This window comes from Somniosus microcephalus, chromosome 6 (assembly GCF_052327205.1).
Source record: "Somniosus microcephalus isolate GS21.2 chromosome 6, FLI_Smic_1.0, whole genome shotgun sequence".
Lineage (NCBI taxonomy): Eukaryota > Metazoa > Chordata > Chondrichthyes > Squaliformes > Somniosidae > Somniosus > Somniosus microcephalus.
Genome location: NC_140992.1, coordinates 8,104,985 through 8,120,101, shown reverse-complemented (window position 1 = coordinate 8,120,101; position 15,117 = coordinate 8,104,985).

Here is a 15,117-nt window from a genome sequence, read left to right as displayed (position 1 = left end):
CACTGAAGGAAGCTCACACCACATGCATTACACACCGAAGGAAGCTCACACCACATGCATTACACACTGAAGGAAGCTCACACCACATGCATTACACACTGAAGGAAGCTCACACCACATGCATTACACACTGAAGGAAGCTCACACCACATGCATTACACACTGAAGGAAGCTTACACCACATGCATTACACACTGAAGGAAGCTCACACCACATGCATTACACACTGAAGGAAGCTCACACCACATGCATTACACACTGAAGGAAGCTCACACCACATGCATTACGCACTGAAGGAAGCTCACACCACATGCATTACACACCGAAGGCATTTCACACTAAATTCATTGCACACCGCATGCGTTTGTAGTAAACAGGGAGGAGGATAGTAACAGACTTCAGGAGGAGATGGACAGACTGGTGAGATGGGAAGACCCATGGCAGATGAAATTTAACGCAGAGAAGTGTGAAGTGAAACATTTTGTTAGGAAGATAGAAAAGAGGCATATAAATAAAATGGTACAATTTTAAAGTGGGTGCAGGAACAGAGCGACCTGTGGGTGTACGTATGGAGTCTTTGAAGGTGGCAGGGCAGGTTGAGAAGGCATACGGGAACCTGGGCTTTATAAATAGCTGCATAGAGTACCAAAGCAAGGAAGTTATGATGAACTTTTATAAAACACTGGTTCGGCCTCAGTTGAGTATTGTGCCCAATTCTGGGCCCCGCACTTTAGGAAGGGTGTGAAGGCCTTGGAGAGGGTGCAGAGGAGATTTACTGGAATGGGACCAGGGATAAAATACTTCAGTTACTTGGAGAGACTAGAAAAACTGGGGTTGTTCTCCTTAGAGCAGAGAACGTTAAGGGAAGATTTTTCAAAATCACGAGGGTTTTTGATCGAGTAAATAAGGAGAAACTGTTTCCAGTGGCAGGAAGGTCAGGTAACCAGAGGTCACAGAGTCAAGGTAATTGCCAAAAGGACCAGAAGGGGAGGAGGATAATTGTCTGAACCTGCGGTGGTAGCAGATTCACTAGTAAATTTCAAAAGGTAATTGGATAAATGCTCGAAGGGCCACAGGGAAACTCAGGAGTGTGGGACAAATTGGAGAGCCCCTTCAAAGAACCGGCAGAGACAAGAAGGGCCGAATGGCCGCCTTCTGTGTGGTAAGATTCCACAGGTTGTCTCAATGTGGCCTGGGGTTCATCATAAATTGAGAAGGTAAGTTGAAGGGCCAAGGCCCAGAGTGCAGGACGCTAACGTGAAAGGAGAAAGAGGAGGTGGTTGAGGCGGTAGCTGGTCAGGTAACCCCCAAGTCCATGGACTGTAAGGGGAGATCGGGACAGACTATTTCAGTTCGATTCTTTGCAGTTGAAGCAATGTTTCACACGGCCGAGTGAGTGTTGTTCCCCCCCACCTTTCTGGGGGGTTTTACAATGCGGCTGGATGAAAAAAGCGATGTTCCATCTCCCAGCCCCACCGCAAGCGCCTCGAACCTCTTGCTCACCCCACCGCGCTCGCTGCCGCGTCTGCTCCGTGGGAATGTGGTCAGTCTCAAGGTGCAAATCGGGGGACAAGTCAAGGGGGATTTCTGAGGAGGGACTGGAAAAAGGGATCAGCGTGTAAATGCATTTTAAAACATCTAAAAACATTTAGAAATGTTTGTTTTGATGCAGATTTATAAAACAATAATTAAAAATGTGAACTGTCCCTTTTCTCTCTCGCTAGTTGCAATCTCACACATCAGAATACACAGAAATAAAAAGTCTTTGTTGTTAACCACTGCTTGTGCAAATCGGAAACGAACTGAACAGGACATTGTGCAGTGCTCTGTTGCCCAAGAAAATATATCTAAACGGTTGCACAACGTACAGCCCAAGACATCAATTATCACACGTCTAATGCTGCAGACAACTTTGAACACTCGTCCCCTCTGTGGCTCACGGAGTCTGTCCATTCACCAACTGGGACCACCCAAATCCAGGCTGGTTCCTTGGTCTGTGCTCAGGGGGCTGATTTGATAAAGCTGTTGAAGAAAAAATACTTTCGGGATCCTGGGGGGAGATGAGGTTTTTTACGTAGCCAGTTGTTGTGATCTGGAAAGCGCTGCCTGAAAGGGCGGTGGAAGCAGATTCAATAGTAACTTTCAAAAGGGAATTGGATATAGTTTGCCTATCGTGCAAACAGATCAAGGGAGGATGCAATCACAACTGCTCTACACTCGGCACTGAATCACCTAGATGGTAAGGAGACCTACATCAGAATGCTGTTCATAGACTACAGCTCAGCATTCAACACTATCGTCCCCAACAAGCTGGCCACCAAACTCCAAACTCTTGGCCTGAACACTTCCCTCTGCAACTGGACCCTGGACTTCCTAACAAACAGACCCCAGTCTGTCAAATTAGGTAACCACACCTACCCCCCCTGACCCTGAACATGGGGGCCCCACAAGGATGTGTGCTGAGCCCCCTCCTCTACTCCCTCTTCACCCACGACTGTGTGGCTGTTCATGGTTCCAACACCATCATCAAGTTTGCGGATGACACCACGGTAGTAGGCCAGATCACCAACAACGATGAGTCAGCCTACAGGGAGGAGGTCCAGCATCTCGTGAAGTGGTGCACCGATAACAACCTGGCCCTTAACACCAAGAAAACAAAAGAAATCATTGTGGACTTCAGGAAGTCCAAAGGCGGAAGTCACACCCCCATCCACATCAATGGGGCTGTGGTGGAAAGGGTGGACAGTTTTAAGTTCCTCGGAGTGCACATCACGGAAGACCTCTCCTGGTCCCTCAACACCTCCTCTCTGGTGAAGAAGGCCCAGCAGCGCCTATATTTCCTAAGGAGGCTGAAGGGATGTAATCTGTCACCCCTGATCCTCTCTAACTTTTACCGCTGCACTATAGAGAGCATCCTGACAAACTGTATCACAGTATGGTATGGCAGCTGTAGCTACTATGACCGGAAAGCCCTGCAGCGGGTAGTCAAAACTGCCCAATGCATTACCGGCACCCGGCTACCAACCATAGAGCACATATACCATAAACGCTGTCTACGGAGGTCACGGTCCATCATCAAAGACCCTACCCACCCCAGCCACAGTCTGTTCGCCCTCCTGCCATCTGGGAGACGCTACAGATGCATTCGCACCCGTACGACCAGATTTAGGAACAGCTTCTTTCCCAGGGCTGTCATCCTACTGAACTCCACAAATAAACTCTAAAGCCTGCACATCTGCCAATGCACTTTATTATGGTTATATTTATGTTAATATACTACAAGCCAAATGTATGTTGAATGTTTAAATGTCTTAATCCAAATGTACACTCTCGGGAGCCACAAGCCTACATTTCGTTGTTCTGCACTTGTGCACTAACAATGACAATAAAAGTTGATTTGATTTTTGATTTGATTTGATTTGATTTTGATTTGATTTGATTTGAAATACTTGTAAATGTCCCAGACTCCTCCATCACCATCCCAGGGTATGTCCTTTCTCACCGGCAGGACAGACCCACCAGGGGTGGTGGCACTGTGGTATACAGTCGGGAGGGAGTGGCCCTGGGAGTCCTCAACAATGACTCCGGACCCCATGAAGTCTCATGGCTTCAGGTCAAACATGGGCAAGGAAACCTTCTGCTGATTACCACCTACCGCCCACCCTCAGCTGATGAATCAGTGCTCCTCCATGTTGAACATCACTTGGAAGATGCACTGAGGGTAGCAAGGGCACAGAATTTACCCTGGGTGGGGGACTTCAATGTCCATCACTTAGAGTGGCTCGGTAGCACCTCTAGTGACCGAGCTGGCCGAGCCCTGAAGGACATAGCTGCCAGTCTGGGCCTGCGACAGGTGGTGAGAGAACCAACACGAGGGAAAAACCTACTTGCCTCGTCCTCACCAATCTACCTGTCGCAGATGCATCTGTCCATGACAGCCTTGGTAGCAGTGACCACCGCACAGTCCTTGTGGAGAAAAAGTCCTGTCTTCACAATGAGGGCACCTTCCATCGTGTTGTGTGGCACTACCACTATGCTAAATGGGATAGATTCAGAACAGATCTAGCAGCTCAAAACTGGGCATCCATGAGACGCTGTGGGCCATCATCAGCAGCAGAATTGTATTCCACCACAATCTGTAACCTCATGGCCCGGCATATCCCTCACTTAACCATGAACATTAAGCCAGGGAATTAATCCTGGTTCAATGAGGAGTGTAGAAGAGCATGCCCGGAGCAGCACCAGGTGTACCTAGAAATGAGGTGCCAAACTGGAGAAGCTGCAACATGGATCTACATGCATGCTAAAAAGCGGAAGCAGCATGCTATAGACAGAGCTAAGTGATCCCACAATCAACAGATCAGATCAAAGCTCTGCAGTCCTGTCACATCCAGTCGTGAATGGTGGTGAACAATTAAACAACTAATGTGAGGAGGAGGCTCCATGAATATCCCCATCCTCAATGATGGTGGAGCCCAGCATGCGAGTGCAAAGGAGAAGGCTGAAGCTTTTGCAACCATCTTCAGCCAGAAGTGCCGAGTGGATGATCCATGTCGGCCTCCTCCTGAGGTCCCCTCCATCATAGAAGCCAGTCTTCAGCCAATTCGATTCACTCCACGTGATATCAAGAAATGGCTGAGTGCACTGGACACAGCAAAGGCTATGGGCCCTGACAACATCTCGGCTATCGTGCTGAAGACTTGTGCTCCAGAACTAGCCACGCCTCTAGCCAAGCTGTTCCAGCACAGCTACAACCCGACAATGTGGAAAACTGCCCAGGTATGTCCTGTTTACAAAAAGCAGGACAAATCTAATCCGGCCAATTTCCACCCCATCAGTCTACTCTCAATCATCAGCAAAGTGATGGATGGTGTCGTCGACAGTGCTATCAAGCGGCACTTCCTCACCAATAACCTGCTCATCAATACTCAGTTTGGGTTCCGCCAGGACCACTCGGCTCCAGACCTCATTACAGCCTTGGCCCAAACATGGACAAAAGAGCAGAATTCAAGAGGTGAGGTGAGAGTGACTGCCCTTGACATCAAAGCAGCATTTGACCGAGTGTGGCACCAAGGATCCCTAGTAAAATTGAACACTCCACTGGCTTGAGTCATAACTAGCACAAAAGAAGATGGCTGTGGTTGTTGGAGGTCAATCATCTCAGCCCCAGGAGTTCCTCAGGGCAGTGTCCTAGGCTCAACCATCTTCAGCTGCTTCATCAATGACCTTCCCTCCACCATAAGGTCAGAAATGGGGACGTTCACTGGTAACTGCTCAGTGTTAAGCGCCATTCGCAACTCCTCGGATAATGAAGCAGTCCATCTCCGCATGCAGCAAGACAAGGATGACATTCAGGCTTAGCCTGATAAGTGGCAAGTAACATTTGCACCACACAAGTGCTCGGCAATGATTATCTCCAACAAGAGAGATTCTAACCACCGCCCCTTGACATTCAACGGCATTACCATCGCCGAATCCCCCACCATCAACATCCTGGGGTCACCATTGACCAGAAACTTAACTGGACCAGCCACATAAATACTGTGGCAAAAAGAGCAGACTTTCTGTGGTGACTGTCTCACCTTCTGACTCCCCAAAACCTTTCCACCATCTACAAGGCACAAGTAAGGAGAGTGATGGAATACTCTCCACTTGCCTGGATGAGTGCAGCTCCAACAACACTCAAGAAGCTCAACACCATCCAGGACAAAGCAGCCCGCTTGATTGGCAACCCATCCACCACCTTAAACATTCACTCCCTCCACTATCGGCGTACCGTGGCTGCAGTGTGTACCATCTACAAGATGCACTGCAGCATTCGCCAAGGATTCTTCGGCAGCACCTCCCAAACCCGCGACCTCTTCCACCTAGAAGGACAAGGGCAGCAGACACATGGGAACACCACCACCTCCAAGTTCCCCTCCAAGTCACACACCACCCTGACTTGGAAGTATATCGCTGATCCTTCATCGTCGCTGGGTCAAAATCCTGGCACTCCCTCCCTAACAGCACTGTGGGAGCACCTTCACCACACGGACTGCAGCGGTTCAAGAAGACGGCTCACCACCACCTTCTCAAGGGCAATTAGGGATGGGCAATAAGTGCTGGGCTTGCCAGTGACACCCACATCCCAGGAACAAATAATTAAAAAAAAATTACAGTTCACATGAAGATTGAGCCTGCTGGGGTAGAATTCTGAATTGAGTGGCAGTTCTAGACAGGCGGAGGAGTATCGTCCGTCCCCAGCCCCCACCACCTCCTCGCCCTCTTCAGCATAACTGCCCAAGACAAACTTTTACCCCACTGTTTACTGAAAGAGAGAAAAAAAATGGAATAAACCTGAAAAGTGCATTTGGTGGATCAAACTGTGTCATTCCAGAGGCCACATAAAATTTAGTCTCCACTGGCTTGAGTCATACCTAGCACAAAAGAAGATGGCTGTGGTTGTTGGAGGTCAATCATCTCAGCCCCAGGAGTTCCTCAGGGCAGTGTCCGAGGCCCAACCATCTTCAGCTGCTTCATCAATGACTCTGCACTGTCCTCAGGAAATCATAGAATGATACAGCACAGAAGGAGGCCATTCAGGCCATCGTGCCTGTGCCGGCTCTTTGAAAGAGCTCTCCAATTAGTCCCACTCTCTTGCTCTTTACCCACAGCCCTGCAAATGTTTCCCCTTCCAGTATTTATCTAATTCCCTTTTGAAAGTTATTACTGAATCTGCTTCCACCGCCCTATCAGGAAGTGCCTTCCAGGTCACGACAACTCGCTTGATTTAATTCGATCTCTTTGCAGAATTCAATTTTGGTCCAATCAGCCACCGTTCAGAACTACCCAGCCCAGGAACCTCAGGATACGGACTATGAAACAGCCTTGACTCACTTTTCCGATTATCAGGCCCTGAAATTTAAGGGATTTGTCTAATTTCAGGCCGGGAGGATCAGGATTCGCAAATCCACACTTGAAACATCCTTGATGTCATCTCAATATATATATTTCCAGCTTGGAATAAGAAAGAAGAAAGGTAGACTTGCATTTATATAGCGCCTTTCGTGACCTCAGGACGCCCCAAAGCACTTTACAGCCAATAAAGTACTTTTTGAAGTGTAGTCACTGTTGTAATGTAGGAAATGCGGCAGCCAATTTGCACACAGCAAGCTCCCACAAACAGCAATGTGATAATGAAATAATCTGTTTTTGTGATGGTGATTGAGGGATAAATATTGGCCAGGACACCGGGGAGAACTCCCCGGCTCTTCTTCGAAATAGCACCATGGGATCTTTCACGTCCACCTGAGTAGGCAGACGGGGCCTCGGTTTAATGTCTCATCTGAAAGATGGCACCTCCGACAGTGCAGCACTCCCTCAGTACTGCACTGGACTGTCAGCCTAGGTTTTTGTGCTCACGGCTGACTCGTATCAATGTGTAGAGCTCCATACTAATCTGCTCACACCGCAGTCCGACTATTTGGCATGGCCATCAAATTGGCCCCAGGCACATCCGCGACAATACGCTCAGATTTTATTTCCTCTCAGAGATAAGACTATCAAATGTGACAAGGATTTGCACCATTAAATAGCAAACGATCATTTCAAATCTATAATCTGAAGGGAGCGACTCATTGTTGAGGTACAGGTACATGGAGAACCCACAATCCTCTACTACCTCCCCCAACTTGGACTTTTCCCATAAGTGAGTATGGTGCGGTGAGAAATCGAGGCACTTGGTGATTACATGCCAACAATTTGAAGTATGAAATTGCAAAAGAATCAGAATTGAGCCACGCTAAAACATGCTTGCACCATACTGCTTGACCACTTTACAAATTGTATTTCCTGTTTCTATTGCATTTTTCTCTCATCAATGAGTCACATTAAAAATTTAAAAACTTCTACCATTGCATGTTTTTAAATGTAGAATCCTTGGGCTAAAAATTGAGTAGCGCCCCCTTTGGGGCACTAACTTCGCCAGGGCGATACTTTTAGCGCCCCGGAAAAATTAGCACCCCCGCAACGGAAATTGAGTGGTAGCGCCCCAAGAGGGAGGTGCGCCGCTTCCAGTAGCGCCCCAAGAGGGACGCAGGGTGCTACTGGAAGTGGCACGCCTCCCTCTAGGGGCGCTGCGAGGGAATATCACGGCATTATGTGCCACAACGCCACCAGCTGCGACACGTCGTGCCGCGGTATTGCAGGCCTTCCTCCCCTTCTTAAAGGGGAGGGGCCTTGCACAGCACGACCCGGGGCCCAGCTGGGCCCCCGGGGATCGAGAGTGCCGGCAAAAGAATCCGGCACTCAACAGAAGTGCCGGGCTCATGGAGCGCAGCCAGCACTCTGCAGGGGGTGCGGGTAAGGAGGCCAGGGATGGGAGCGGAGGCAGGTGCTAGCAGGCGGCCAGCAACAAAAATGGCCGCCCCTCACCTCGCCTTTAAATAGCGCCTCCCCGGCCACTGGTAGGCCCCCCTGACCCCGTCGGACATAGCGTCCGATGATAAGTCAGGGGGCGCTCCCAAAGATCGCAGCTGGGGTGCGAGTGGGGCACTGTGCCTGCCAATGACACCATCGCCAGCGGCGCAGCGCCGCCGCTAACCTCCCACTGAATTTTGCGGGAGGTGTTGGCGGCGCCGCGCCCGATCGCTAGTTGCTTTGCGCCCCATTTGCACCATCTAAGAGCACTAACGGGAGGCGCAAAGCAACCAAACTTTCCCCCCCTTGAATGATACAGCACAGGAGGCCGCCATTTGGCCCATCGTCCCTGTGCCAGCTCTTTGAAAGAGCTGTTCAATTAGTCCCACTCCCCCTTCTCTTTCCCCAAAGCCCTGCATATTTCCCGACCACATATTTATCAATTCCCTTGTGGAAGTTATTGTTGGATCTGCTTCCATCAGCCTTTCAGGCAGTGCATTCGAGATCATAACAACATGCAGCGTAATATTTTCCCCTTCATGTTGCCTCTGGTTCTTTTGCCAATTCCCTTAAATCTGTGTCTTCTGCTTATCAACCCTCCTGTCACTGGAAACCGTTTCTCCTTACTTACTTACTTACTCATCAAAACCCTTCATGCTTGTGAACATCTCTATCAAATCTCCCCTTAACCTTCTCTGCTCTAAGGAGAGCAACTCCAGTTTCTCTAGTCTGTCCATGTAACTGCAGTCTTTCATCCCTTCTACCATTCTAGTCAATCTCCTCTGCACCCTCTCTGATGCCTTGATATCCTTCCTAAAGTGTGGTGCCCAGAATTGGACACAGTACTGCAGTTGGCTCCTAACCAGTGATTTATAAAAGTTTAGCATAATTTTGCTATTATGTGGTACTTTATCAAAAGCCTTTCGAAAGTTCATATACACAAATGCTCCCTGATCAGGAAGTATAATTAAACAACATCAAATTTCTATGCAAATTCTACCATTGAGTGCATCTAGTTGAAAGCTGGAAACTGCACTGGCAATTGTAGAATTGCAGGAAGTAATTCCTGAAATGTGGGGATGTGTCAGTTGTGGAGACCATTAATTTAACAGTCGTCACAAGCCTCTGTCTCAGTACCTGTAAACCACAGCTTACAAAAGATCACTAGTTAAGTCAGCGGCCAACATTTAGCTAACTCGTGTCTGTATTTAGATGGTTTGCACCTCCGTTCAAATGTCACACCATTGGGTTAAGTATTCATCCACTCGTATCACATGCAGCCATTGATAGGCTACCATTGCTTCTCCTCCAAGCTCAACTGACCCAAGGAAATGCTGAATGTATACAGGAGGTTTGACTGATCATTGTCAGAAGTCAGTGATAGGGTGTAAGTCAAAAACACCTCTATCATACGTTCCCTGTGTACGTGCAACTAAGTTGTTTCAACTCCTCTCGGGCTAAGTGTCAGCTAAAGTTTCACAGATACCTGGCTGGACTGCAAGTGCCCACAATTCCATACAAGCATCTATAATCCAGGTAAACTATCATGATTTCACACAATGTGCCAAGCTTGTTTTGATCACTCTGTTATGTAAATAGATATTTAATATTATATTATGCATTATGCTGTGTCATTATTCTGCAGTAGCTTTTTAAAATTATTTTCATAATTTGTTGCATCTGCACATACAGAATATTTAAAGTTTAATTAAAACTTAAGTCATTATATACAGGCGAAAGTAAAGGGAAGAAAGACTTGCATTTCTATAGCGCCTTTCAGGATCTCAGGGCATCCCAAAGCGCTTTACAGCCAATTAAGTACTTTTTTGTAGTTGCAGTCACCGCGGCAGCCAAATTACGCACAGCAAGCTCCCAGAAACAGCAATATGATAATTACCAGATTATATATTTTTTTTAGTGATGTTGGTTGAGAAATAAATATTGACCAGGACACGAGGGGACAACTCCCCTGCTCTTCTTCAAAATAGTGCCTATGTGATCTTTAACATTCAACTGAGAGTGCCTAATGGTGCGTGAACATTTATCTAATAGTGATCATAATATGATCGAGTTCAATGTAGTGTTTGAAAGGGAGAAACGCAAAACAGCTATTAAGATTTTAGATTTAGGTGAGGCCGACTTCAATGCAATGAGACAGAGACTGTCCACAGTAAACCGGGCAAATCTGTTAATGGGGAAAACAACAGAAGATCAGTGGGAGGTGTTCAAAAAAGAATTTAACGTGATACTGAACCAGTTTATACCCCTGAGGGGCAAGAGCTCTACTTGGCAAAAAAAACCCAGCCATGGACGACTAAAGAGGTAAGGGAAAATATAAAACTAAAAGAAAAAGCATACCAAAATGCAAAACTAGCACAGGTACTGGCAGCTGGGAGAGAGACAAAGTACAACAAAAGGTGACAACACAGATAGTAAGAGATACAAAAAAGGAGTATGAAAAGAAACTTGCAAGGGATATCGAAATCAACATCAACATTTTTTGCAATTATATTAGGAAATGGAGGGTGTTCAGGAGCAATGTGGACCCCTTGAAAACTGATAATGGTGATATTGTCAATGATAATAAGGAAATGGTGGACATGTTGAGTAATTACTTTGCATCAGTATTTACAGCAGAGGAAGAGGTCAGCTTGCCAGAAATCCCAATGAAACTAATATTGAATCAGGGATGGGGACTCAGAAAAGTAACATAAGCAGAATAACAGTAAGGGAGAAAATAATGGCACTAAAGAGTGACAAATCCCCAGGACCAGATGGTTTCCATCCCAGGGTTTTAAAGGAAGTAGGTGAGCACATTGCAGATGCCGTAACTATAATCTTATGAATTTCTCTCGATTCAGGAACCGTTAGATTGGAAAATTGCACATGTTACTCCGCTATTTAAGAATGTCGAGAGGGGGAAACCATGGAATTATAGACCAGTTAGCCTAACCTCTATTGTGGGGAAATTGCTAGTATCTATAATTAAGGATAGATTGACTGAACACATTGAACATTTTCAGCTGATCAGAGAGAGCCAGCATGGATTTGTAAAGGGTAGGTCATGCCTGACAAACCTGGTTGAATTTTTTGAAGAGGTGATTAAAGTAGTGGACAATGTCTCTGGATGTTATTTATATGGCCATCCAGAAGTCATTTGATAAAGTCCCTCATAAGAGATAGTTAGGTGAAGTTGAAGCTCATGGAATTGAAGGCAAATTATTGACCTGGTTTGGAAATTGGCTGAACGGCGGGAGACAGAGAGTAGGGATAATGGGCAGGAACTCTAGTTGGCAGGATGTAACTAATGATGTCCCGCAAGGATCTGTGTTGGGGCCTCAACTATTAACCGTATTTATTAACGACTTAGATGATGGGATAGAAAGCCACATAGCCAAGTTTGGCGACGACACAAAGATAGATGGTATTGTAGGCAGTGTAGATGGAAGCATAAAATTAAAAAGTATTAGTAGATTAAGTGAATGAGCAAAACTGTGGCAAATGGATTTCAATGTAAGCAAATATGAGGTCTTCCACTTTGGACCTAAAAAGGATAGAACAGGGTACTTTCTAAATGGTGAATAGCTGGAAACAGTGGAGGTCCAAAGAGACTTAGGGGTCCAGGTACATTGATCATTAAAATGTCATGGACAGGTACAGAAAATAATCAAAAAGGCTAATGGAATGCTGGCCTTTATATCTAGAGGACTAGAATACAAAGGGGTGGAAGTAAATGGCCTACTCCTGTTCCTTAGCAGAGCTCAGTGATACGGTGTAAGTCAAACACACCTCTATCATACAGTTCCCTGTGCACGAGCAGCTCAGTTGTTACAACCCCTCCCGGGTGAAGTATTACCCAAAGTTACCCAGAAATCTAGCTGGACTGAAATTGCCCACGATTCCATACAAGCATCTATAATCCAGGTAAACTATCATTTCACACAGTGCGCCAAGCTCATTTTGATCACTCCATTATTTAAGTAGATATTTTATAATATTTAATATTATATTATAAATTGCGCTGTGTCATTATTCTGCAGTAGTTTAAAAAAATTCATAGTTTGTTGCATCTGCACATACTTTTTAAAGTTTAAATAAAACTTCAGTCTTTATATAGAGAAAAAAAGACTTGCATTTCTACAGCGCCTTTCACAACTTCAGAGCACCCCAAAGCTCTTTACAGCCAATGAAGTACTTTTTGAAGTGTGGTCACTGTTGTAATGTAGGAAATGCGGCAGCCACTTTGCGCACAGCAAGCTCCCACAAACAGCAATGTGATAATGACCAGATCATCTGTTTTTTTAGTGATGTTGGTAGAGGGATAAGTATTGGCCCAGGACACTCCCCTGCTCTTCTTCGAAATAGTGCCAAGGGATTTTGTATGTCCACCTGAGAGGGCAGACGGGGCCTCGGTTTAAAGTCTTATCCGAGACGGATCTGAAAGCAGCTCTGATGTGCAATAATTGTCAGCTGCAGGTCTAAAGATACAATACCGCTGGACATCCTTTGTGCCTTTAAATTAAATTATATCCTCCATATTGGCTGGTTATATATTTGAAAACTCTGATAATGTCTGCTTGGGTCAGTTGATATCACTCTCGCCTCTGATTCAGAAGGTTGTGCTTCTAAGCACATAATGTAGGGTGACAGTCCAGTGCAGTACTGAGGGAGTGTTGCACTGATGGAGATTAGATGTTAAACCAAGGTTCCAACTATCTGTTCCGGTGGAGATAAAAAAATCTATTTGAACAAGAGCAAGCGAGTTTCCCTGGTGTCCTGACCAAGATTTACCCTTCAATCAACACCACCAGAGACAGTCATCGATCTCTGCTGTTTGTGGAACCTTTCTGTGAGCAACTTACTGCCCTGCTTGCCAAAATAACAGTGACTACTCTTCCAAAGTACTTCATTGGCTGTGAATCACTTTTGTTAGATCACATGGATGTGCAAGGTGCTATATAAATGCAAGTTCTTTCTTCTTTCCCTGATCCATACAGAAAGTGTGATGAAGATTTGCCATTTATATATTTTTAATATGATTAGGGAAGATGAGAAATCTCCCTGTGATCTCTAAAATATCAGTAACATGTGCCCGTTTGCAATATAATAAGACCCATGCTTAATGCATTGGCGGAACTTTGAGCTGTCCCGTATTCAAATGAGAAGGTAAACCACTTAGTTCAAATGGGCAAACATCAATATTAAAAAAGGGGGCAGAGGAATTTGGTAGGAATCTTCCACCCTCCATGAACTGGAGGTCATCCAAAACTCTACTGCCCCTATCCTAACTCGCACCAAGTCCCGTTCACCCATCACCCCTGTGCTCACTGACCTACATTGGCTCCCAGTCCAGCAACACCTCGATTTTAAAATTCTCATCCTTGTTTTCAAATTCCTCCATGGCCTCGCCCCTCCCTATCTCTGTAATCTCCTCCAGCCCTACAACTCTCTGAGCTCTCTGCATTCCTCTAGTTCTGACCTCTTGAGCATCCCTGATTATAATTGCTCCACCATTGGTGGCCGTGCCTTCAGCTGCCTAGGCCCTAAGCTCTGGAATCCCCTGCCTAAACCTCTTTGCCTCTCTACCTCCCTCTCCTCCTTAATACCTACCTCTTTGTCAGTCCTAATATCTCCTTATGTGACTCGGTGTCAAACTTTGTTTGATAACGCTCCTGTGAAGCACCTAGGGACTTTTCACTATGTTAAAGGCACTATATAAATGCAAGTTGTTGTAGTTACCTTGTTTGCAACTGTTCAATGCAGATTAGTTTACTATTTCACCAGAGAGGTCCAACAGAGGAAATCTTCAGAAACCCATTTCTGATATATTACACAAAGTGACCAGAAGAATTCTTACGTTAAGCTGCCAATTTGAAAACATCATTCCACAAACATTGTTGGACACCTGTCGTATCTCTGGATGTTTTGGGGCCATTTTTTAACGGCTGGGTTTTAGTAATGAGTTATTTTAAAATCGCAGGAACTTTCAGCGTAAGCCAGGGTGTAAAACCCGTTGTACACCCCACCTGACTTTCCTTGTGGGCAGAGTGTATAAAGGGTGGCCGATCCGATCTTGACCGGTTTATGCCTGCACCATAGTTGAAAGTTTTATGCAATGTGTTTTGAGTTATTACCTGATTTAAGGAGGTTAGTTTCTCAGGACAGCCCATGGTGAGTTGTGAACCCAAATCAGAAGAATAGTGGTTAGTATGCTAATTGGAAATCGTTTTTCCCAGACACCAAACAATAAACAATTCAGAAGCTCGTCAATAAATTACAATTTGATTAAAAACATAGCTTCCACTATTTACTGTCATTATTCACTGCCTGTTTGAATTTAACGTCTGTAATTACACCCTGATAGTATGAATTTTGGTCTGCTGTAAATGCCTTCTCTGGTTCAGAAGCATCGGCCACTCCTGTAAGAGACCTCAGTGTCTCACTTTCATGGGAGTTGACTCACACTGCCCTAGATCTACTTGTACAGTAGCAGGACCCGACAGGGTACCAATGAAAGTCCCTTGTGACTAGGATTGGATCTCTGTGTCTCTCACACGTGTACTTTTTCAATCTCTCAGAAGCTGGACCAGGTTAGCACACTGAAGGGTTTTGATAGAGTAACTAAGGAGAAACCGTTTCCAGTGGCAGAAGGGTCAATAACCAGAGGACACAGATTTAAAGTAATTGGCAAAAGAATCAGAGGCAAATGCATTACAC